Genomic DNA, 9,655 nt, shown 5'->3' on the forward strand with positions numbered 1-9,655 from the left:
GAAGAAACACATCCTAATATCCCTGAGTTTTGCCTTCCCCAAGTGGCACATTGGTGGCATTCCTGACCCCCAGAGGGAAGGCAGAGACACAGAATGATGCCTTTACTGTATGCTGTCAGCAGGGCCTGATCTCTCTGCTCTGTTTTTGATATCTGTGCTCACAGGTATGGGGTATGAAGCAGAATGTCACTGTGGTTGATTTGCACTTCCTTGGTGCGTAGGGATAACAAACCCTTATCATAGAAATTAACATTTAGAGTCCTACTTGCTATCATGTGCCAACATACATCCTAATAGATTTATTAGTTGGTATGTTAAATGACTTTTTTTTAATTGGAATTTCTTTCTTAGAGCTGCTATTGTGGCAATATCATAACCAAAATAACTTGGGAAGGAAAGTTTATTTGACTTATATTTCCACAATACAGCTCATCATGGAAGGTATCTGGACAGGAACTCAAACAGTATAGAAATCTGGAGACAGGAGCTGATGCAGAGGCCACTGAGGAATGCTGCTTACTGGCTTGCTCCTTATGGCTTGCTCAACCTAATTTCTTATAGAACCTAGGACCACCAGGCAAGTGACGGCCCCACCCACAATGGGCTGGGCCCACATCCATCAATCTAATTAAGAAAATGTCCTATAGGTGTACCAACAGCCTGATTTTGTGTTGGCATTTTCTCCATTGAGGTTCCCTCCTCTCAGATAACTTCAGCTGGTGCCAAGTTGACATTAAGTTAGCCAGCAGAGAATTGTTATGGCCAAAAGTTACTTTTCCAATGAAAGCAGTGATTCAGTGAGTTCATGTCCCTGGAGTTCCCTGACATCAGCAAGTTGCCATCATCAGAACCCCCTTAGCAAATGCTCTCAACAGAACATTCTTTGAATCAGTGGCCAAAGTGGTGTTCCCTTAACAGCCAGAAGACCAGGGTCACCAATCTGATCTGCTTGTAGAAGTCACTCTCTAACTCACTTGCAAACATCTGCAGCTTCATATCAATCCATGCAGCAACCTTTCCTTTGAAACCTTCAAAACTACTACAAGAACAAACCTGAGAGCTGAGATTGACCTGAATTAATCTTGTGGTGAAAAAATAAACAGAGTGGAGTACTTCCTCCATCTCTGGTCCACGAAGAGATCAGCAAGCTGCTTTAAAAGTGAACATACAATGCAAAATCAAACATCAGGAAAGAAATCAGTTGAAACAATTTGTCCTTAGTCAGGAACTCTTTCTTGAATGACTGGAGGACTATTCCGGATGTCGGCTGGTCCATTTCTCCAGCTGTGAATATGTGATATTTAATGGCAGTAGATGATAGATGAGAGGCTTCATTCAATGTTTCAAAAGATTTTAAATCTCACAGATGAGAACATAGGCAAACCCAAGGATGAAGTGATATATCTTTTAAATTGATTCTTACAACTACTGCATCATAATGTCAGTCTGTTGGGTTGGTTATTTATCTTGGTGCATTGGTTGTAGCTGTGTATCGTGCCATGGTATCTTTTTCAAATATAAAAGATGAAAAACTTCTTCATTACAATCTACAGCTACAAAAACCTCCAGCAAAGTGGCTGGAGGCTCAGTGGTGGAGCATTTGCCTGCCGAACATGTCCAAGGCCCCAGACTCTAGCATCAGCAACACAAACAACATCAATAACAACAAGCCAACAACAAATGAACCATACAAACTACACACTGTTGGGCTGTAGAGGGAGAGAGTAAACTTAAATAATTTACTGTCACAGAAACGGTAGTTAAGCACCTCAGGTAACTATCACTGTCGTGAGATCCAAAGCACACAAAGATAATAATCAAAATATGGTTCTGAATACAATTTAATGTTTGTTATAATATTAACCGACAAGTAATACACAAATTTGGTAGATACCAGGGAACTTAATACATGTTCATCTCTTTCCTTCTCTCTACCAAAAGAATTATGAAAGAGAGAAAGAGAGAGAGAAAGAGAGAGAGAGAGAGAGAGAGAGAGAGAGAGAGAGAGAGAGAGAGAGAGAGAGAGAAAAGACATCAGCTTTTTTTCCCTGAGTTCTTCTGGGTCAGGCCAACTTGAAACTCACTGTATGCTGAGGATGAATTTCTGCTTCCCACATGTCTACCTGTAGAGTTCTGAGATTACAGACATGAGTCACCATACCTACACAGTGCTAGGAATTTAAACAAGGGCTTTGTATATACTAGCTAGGTAAACACTCCACCAACGGTGCTACATCCCAACCTGTAAAATGCCACATTTTACAGAAAAGAAAAGAAACGAAAAGAAAGGAAAGGAAAGGAAAGGAAAGAGAAAAGGAAAGAAAAAAGAAAAGGCAGGTACATTTCTAGATAGTAGGCAACAACTTTATTACTAACCTGAGATAAGAGTTGGTATCTGGTTTTATTACCACAATTGTTGCTCTGCAAGGAGAGAAAAATAATTAAAGCTTAAAATAATATGAAAAGTGAAGCCAGCTGACAATCGTATGGAGAAGGAAGCATCTGGTTTGGACTCAGGAAAAAGCCCACTCAGATAGAGCCCCCCTTCTCCCCGCACGCCATGGGTCACCTTGGGTAAAGGAGACTTGGTTGGCTGGAGGAAGAAAAGGCCCAGGAGCTGTCTTCCTGCAGACTTCCAAGAGAACAGAAAGAAATGCCTGGATTCCAGTCAGCTTTGCTGAGTTCTTGGAGAGGACCTTCATGCCTACAAAGGAAAAGGTGAAACCTGAAGATACAGCTCCAAGTGACAAGGCTTGCTCTGAGGCTATGATAGCTGATGAAGAATTATGTTCCTCTTAAAGGCAATAAGAAAGGAACTGAAGAAAAATGAAGACTTAGGTACTCCCAAAAGACTACCGCTTGCTTTCTTCCTGCTTCGTTCTGAATATTGTCCAAAGATCAAGAGTGAATCACCGGGCTTGTCCACTGGGAATGTAGCAAGGAAATTGGGTGAGATGTGGTCTGAGCAGACAGCCCAAGATAGACCACTATGTGAAGAGAAGGCAGCTGAACTAAAGGAAGAAAGAGATACAGGATATTGCATGCCTTGGGAGGGCAGAGGTGATGCAAGATACAAGGGCCCTAGTGGGCCAGGAGGCTCAAGAAAGAATGCATAGATGAAGAAGAGGAGGAAGAGGAGAAGGAGAGGAGAAGATGGAGGAGGAAGAGGAAAAGGAGGATGTAGAAGAAGGAGGAGGAGGAGGAGGGGAAAGAGAGGGGAGGAGGAAGAGGAGAAGCAGGAGGAGGAGGAGAAAATGAGGCAGAGGAAAACCAAATGGTTAGTCTGTGATTCCCATGGAACTTGTGGAGGCCCAGTTACTTATTTCATTACAAATGTGAAACTTAAGTACGGCTTAACACTGGCTTCTCTATAAATATCATGCAGTTTTTTGTTTTGTATAGGATCCCTACCTACTTCAAGGCTCAGGAAACAGTATTGAAGAAGCTATGGAAAGAGTGAGTGTAAAAACCTGATGAATGGTGAGGAATACTGTGAGAAGCTGGCCTCTGAACACACCATGGCTGTTACACACACACATTCACAGCAGCTGTGTTTACCCATGCAAGCCCTTCACAAGATCCAGAGAGTTAAACTTTCCATTGTGGAGGGGGAGGGATTCTCAATACCCCAACCCCATCCCTTGCTGAGTTGCTAATGGCAACTGATAAAAGCTAAAGGACAGAGAGCCACTTTTCTTTGAGAAAGGTGGCCATTGGCAGGTTTCCCACGCCCCTTTGTATGCCCAGCAAGCATGCACGAATACAGGCAGCACCAGTTGGACTTAGTGGGTGATTTTATTAAACAACATGAAGTTGGGATGGATACAGGAGACTTGTTGAGGGAAGGGTGTTGATCGAAGCATATGGAAGACAGGCTAGGGGCAGGAGGTGATGGTGGTAAGGCTAGAGGGAGTAACCAAGGAATGACTACAACTAAGATACATTGTATACACGTATGAATGGATTTTATAGAATGTTATCAGGATGTAGCTCAGTAGTGGGTGCTTGCAGTGCTAACTTAATATTCACAAGGTCCTGAGTTCAATCCCTAGTACTGTGGTAGAGAAAGAAGTTTTCAATACAGTCTGTAGCTCCCCCTCCCCTCAGGGTTTGTTTATGTGTTCATTTGTTTGTTTGAAGCAGTTTCTCTGTCATCAAGCTAGGCTTACGCTCACACAGATCTCCCTGCTCCTGCCTCCTTGGTGATGCAGTAATGGTTACTCCACCACCATCTGCAAGCTGGAGGTTTTTTGGAGGCTACTATATACTTAGATTTTTAAAGTTTTGATGTTGAGTGTTCATAAATACTTAGTAGTTTCTTTAATGACTTGGATGTGGTAACACGGCCAACTTCATAGGCATTCATACTACTAGTATCTCCTTTTTAAGGATGTTTGTAATAAAATTGTGAACATTAAAATATAAAAAATATAACTAGAGACCATCATGAATAATGTACATACTAGTTTATAAACCAAAGGTAAAATGTGAGGTGTGACATCACCGCTTTTCTTTGCATCCTCCACTCTTTCTCCTTGCTCTGTTCCTCCTTTATATAACCTCATAGAAGTAAGGAAGGGAAGAAAGGAAGGAGGGAGGGATGGAGAGGGGGAAAGAGGGAGTGAGAGAGGGGTGGAGGGGTGGATGGAGGAAGAGATGGAGGTAAATGGAGGATTGAAGGGAAAGAGGAAACTCACATACACTGTAATAACAAAAGAATTATTCAGGGGCTCATGGTATCAACACTGTTCTCACAATAATGTATTCATTGTGAAACCATCTAAACATGTTTTCAAACATTGTTATACAATAGTCTCATCATTTCCCTCCAATCTTTAAAGCCACTAAGAACTGATAGACCTCCCTTGCATTCTAACATACTGTTCAACCCAAAACATTTCAAATCTGTGGAAGTGAAAACGAAAAACAAAATAAAACACAACATAGCCCGAGTTCTGCAAGAGAACCCAGTTTAAGGAAAAGGTAATTCAAAATCCCTGATACTTATTCAGTCTTCAGAAATCAATTGAAAGGGTGGGAAGGATCAGGGGTTCAAGGCCTTTGAGAGACATTGCCTCAAAAAGCCAAAGGAATAAAAACTACTTGCACCTTTGTGCCTATGTTACCCAGAACTAATAGTGTCTCACTTGGATCCCCTGAGTGGCAGCTGTCACTCAGTTGAAATCTGAGTTTCTCTGTGGGCCTTACAGGAGAGAGTGTCATCATGGTACCCCTGGGGTTGTTATGGTGGATGTGAAGAGAACATCTACTTCATCCCTCAGCAGTGCTGTGAGAATGTCCGGGAGATCACATGGTGTGCCCGATCTGAACATCTTGCCTGATCAACATAACCTTCTTAGATCACAGTCACCTGTCCATACTTTACCAAAACAAAGCCTGAGACAGACTGTGTAGAACAAAAAAAAAAAAAAAAAAAAAAAAAAACAGTACACAGAATTAAACCCGGGAGAGAAATGGAGAAAGTGGGCAGAATGACACAGGCACACATTTTCAAAGCACCTGCCTTGCTCTGGGAACAGACAGAGTCAGATATGATTGGCCAGAGCAGTGGTTCTCCTCCTTCATAATTGTGACTCTTTAATACAGTTCCTCATGACCTGAACCATAAAATTATTTCCATTGCTACTTCTTAACTGTAATTTTGCTACCGTTATGAGTCTTAATGTAAATATCTGATATGCAGGGTATCCTGTACAGGGGTTGTGACCCACAGGTTGAGAAAGAACCACTGACATAGTGGTTGACAAAGCAGGGGCATTGAGTGCATTATAAACACGTGATATGTGAAACATTAAAATTACGAAGCAGCAGAAACTCCATGCTTACAGAAGCATTATAAGATCCTCCTGTTTAAAAAAGATTTTAAAAATGGTGATGTGTGGTACAGAAAATCTTCTCAAATGAATGTGATGGCCGTGCAGGTAAAACCACCATTCTAGAAGCTGAAATAAAGATGGTCACTATTTCTAAGCTCCCCTGGGCTAGCACCACCTCTCTGTCTCTCTGTCTCTCTGTCTCTCTGTCTCTCTGTCTCTGTCGCTGTCTCTGTCTCTCTGTCTCTGTCTCTGTCTCTCTCTGTCTCTCTTATACACACACACACACACGTATGCACTTATTTCTCACTCTGGGGCTCTTTGTTTTGCGGGTAAAACCACCATTCTAGAAGCTGAAATAAAGATGGTCACTATTGCTAAGCTCCCCTGGGCTAGCACCAACTCTGTGTCTCTCTGTCTCTCTGTCTGTCTGTCTGTCTGTCTGTCTGTCTCTCTCTCTCTCTCTCTCTCTCACACCACACACACACACACACACACACACACACACACACACACCTATGCACTTATTTCTCATTCTGGGGCTTTTTGTTTTACAGATGTGGGTGTTTTTTTGGGTTATTTGAGTTATTTTTATAAGGAGACAGGGTCTGTGATGTTCTTCCCACCTAATCCCTGACCTCAAACCATCCTCCTGCCTCAGTTTCCTGAGTAGCTGAATCTACAGCACACACCACCACGTTTGGGCATTTCAGACAGATGAGAGTACTTTTCTACCTAGTGCTTTCTTGACAAACATTTATTTTTATTTTTGTTTCGCTTTGCTTTTCTGAGATAGGGTTGAGCTTCATAGTCCTGACTGTGGATCAGGCAGACCTTGACATTGTTGGTGAACGTTTTTTTCCTAATGTGTAGTTTGCCAATTTGTCCTATTGGGTATGCCCTTTGTCTTATAGAAGCTTTTCAGTTTCTTGTGGCCCATTTATAAATTTTGATGTTAGAGTCTAAGCTATTAGACTTCTGTTTATGACATTTATCCCCATTCCCATGAGTTTGAGGCTCTTTCCTGCTTTCTCTTCAGTTAGATTCAGAGAATCTGGTTTTATGTTGAGGTCTTTAATCCACCTGGCCTTGAGTATTGGGCCAGGTGACAAATATGCATCTATTTTCATTTTTCTACATACTTACTCCAAGTTAGACCAGCGACATTTATTGAAGATGTTTCTTTTTGCATTGCATATTCATGACTTTGTCCATGATCAAGTGTCCATGAGTCTAGTTTAATTTCTCAGTCTTCAAATCATTTCTTTTTCTATTTTAAAACACTTTAATCTTACATTTCAAATGCTAGCTATTTTTCCGGTTTTCTGCCTAAAACCCACTTACCTCATGCCCCTTCGAACTGCTTCTATGGGGGTGCTCCTCTAGGCACCCACACAGTGCTCTCTTGCTAGCCTAGCATTCCCCTACACTGGGGCATCGAGCCTTTAAAGGACTAAGGGCCTTTTCTCCCATTGATGTCCAACAAGGCTGTCATCTGGCACACATCTGCCTAGAGCCATGGGTCACTCCATGTGTGATTGGTGGTTTATTCCCTGGGAGTTCTAGGGTATATGGTTGGTTGACATTGTTGTTCTTCCTATGCTTGTAACCCCCTATAGCTCATTCAGTCCTTTCTCCAACTCTTTTACTGGGGACTCTATGCGCATTCCAAAGAGGGGCTGCAAAAATGTGCCTCTGTATTTGTCACTCTCAGGTAAAGCGTCTGAGGAGACAACTGTAGCAGGCTCCTGTCAGAAAGCACTTATTGGCATCTTCCATAGTGTCTGGCCTTGGTGTCTGTATGTGGGATGGATCTCCAGGTGGGGAAGGCTCAGGATGGCTTTTGCTTCATTCTCTACTCCACACCTTATCTCCACATTTCTGCCTGTGTTTGCTTGCCTAAATGGTCCTGGTACCACCAACAAGGGGCTTACTCTATACAGGCACAATTTTACCAAGAAAAGGATTGTTGCAGAATTATACCATGGCACCAAGAAGGTCAACTACAGTATCTTAGGTCCAGCTAACCTGGTAGAGAATTGAAGACCTGAGCTATCTGGGGAAAGGAAGCAGCATGAAATGGCACACAGCTCTCTCTGAGGCAACTGCTAGAACTGGAATAGGGATGTTTGTTTGTTTGTTTGTTTGTTTATTATAAGGTAGAGTTTGTACATGCCTGTAATTCCAGCACTCAGAAGGTTTTTTAAAAATTGTTGTAGTTAGTATTGCTGTTGTTTCTATTGGTTTTGTATTGAACTCTCCCAGCTCTTTGCACTGGACCCAGAAAACTAAGCCCATGCTCTGTACAGACCTATCATTCACGTTAATCAGTGATTTTATTCTTAGCAACCACTCCTTAGATGATGTCATTACTCACTTTCAAATAAGGAAAACAACATACAGACATTAGTTAAATTGTATGGTTTCATGTATCCAACTCATCATGACTGTAGAGTGGCATCACAATCTTTGGAATACCCAAGCTTCTATTTTTGAGATGACAGGCCTCTGTGGAAGACTCCACTAGCTGACAGAGGACCTGGAATGGCTGCCACCTGAAGGCCAAGGCTGCCCCTCCAGTGTCTCTGAAGCCTGAGGCAGAGGTCAGCCAACAACACAGGAACACTTGCCCACAGCTGGTTCAGGTCTGTATTTTGGGTGAGACCTGAGACCTGGATGAACAGAGTTCTCCTGAGTTCTGGTAAAGGGGAGAACAAACACTTAGACTTGAGGAGAATATTGGATCTTTGGGATTTGTTAGTATTCTATTCTATTATTATTATTATTATTATTATTATTATTATTATTATTCTATAGTATTCTGCTATTTCTACTAATTTTAGTTTGAACTCTCCCAGCTATTTGCACTGGACCCAGAAAATTAAGCCCATACTCTGTACAGTCCTATCATTCATGTATTTATTGTAATCAACACAGTCATCAATAGTAAACTAAGTATATTGGTTCATGGTTATAGTCTACTCTACTAAAATAAATGATTTGGACTGATTAACAATTTCTAGTGATTGTGTGAGTACAGGAACACATAAGAAGATATTTAACTGAGAATCAGTAAGTAGTTGCCCCTTTTTCTTAATCCATACATTGTAATATGTAAAGACAGAGTTATTTTGAAAAAAAGACCTCTGGGGAAAAAAAAAACTTTCTGCGAGCACATATTCAGCAAAAGTTTAAAGTACAAACCTGAACAGAATTATTACAATGATATCTGGTCCCTACTCTTAGATCAGTCTGCTGACAAGACTTTGAAGGAGATTCAACATGAGCCTAGTGAACCACAGTTTGTGCATCTTCAGGAAGTCATTTCAAAAGATTTCAAAGTAAAAGTGAAGTGCTTAAGAAAGCATGAAAATATTGTTTCCCCAAGGAAGAAATCCTACCTCACTTCTCTAAGGAAGAAGGAAGATTAAAGGTAATTCTAATTTTAAAAACAGTATATGTCATTTGAGTGCAAAGATGCATCTGTGAGCCCACATCTGCAGAGCTTAAGAATGTCTAGACAACAGGATCTCAGCGTTGAACATGTCCTGTATCTTCTTCACACCCTCAGTCCCAGCTGCATCCTTGTCCTTGACCATTAAAGCTATAAGGATACAGGTGTAAAATTCCGGGATCCTGTGATCCTGAGATTTGGGTGTGTCGCAGTTCCTGGGAGAAAAGTTGCCTGTGAGAATCTAAGATTCTTGTGTGACTAACTCCTGGGATTCTGGGATCCTGGGATTCTAAGATCCTGGTCATGATAGAGTGAGTGCCTGGTAGTGGAGCCTCCTCTGTGGGCTGTGGAACTGTCCTCTGGGTTT

Source organism: Mus musculus, chromosome 14 (assembly GCF_000001635.26).
Source record: "Mus musculus strain C57BL/6J chromosome 14, GRCm38.p6 C57BL/6J".
NCBI lineage: Eukaryota > Metazoa > Chordata > Mammalia > Rodentia > Muridae > Mus > Mus musculus.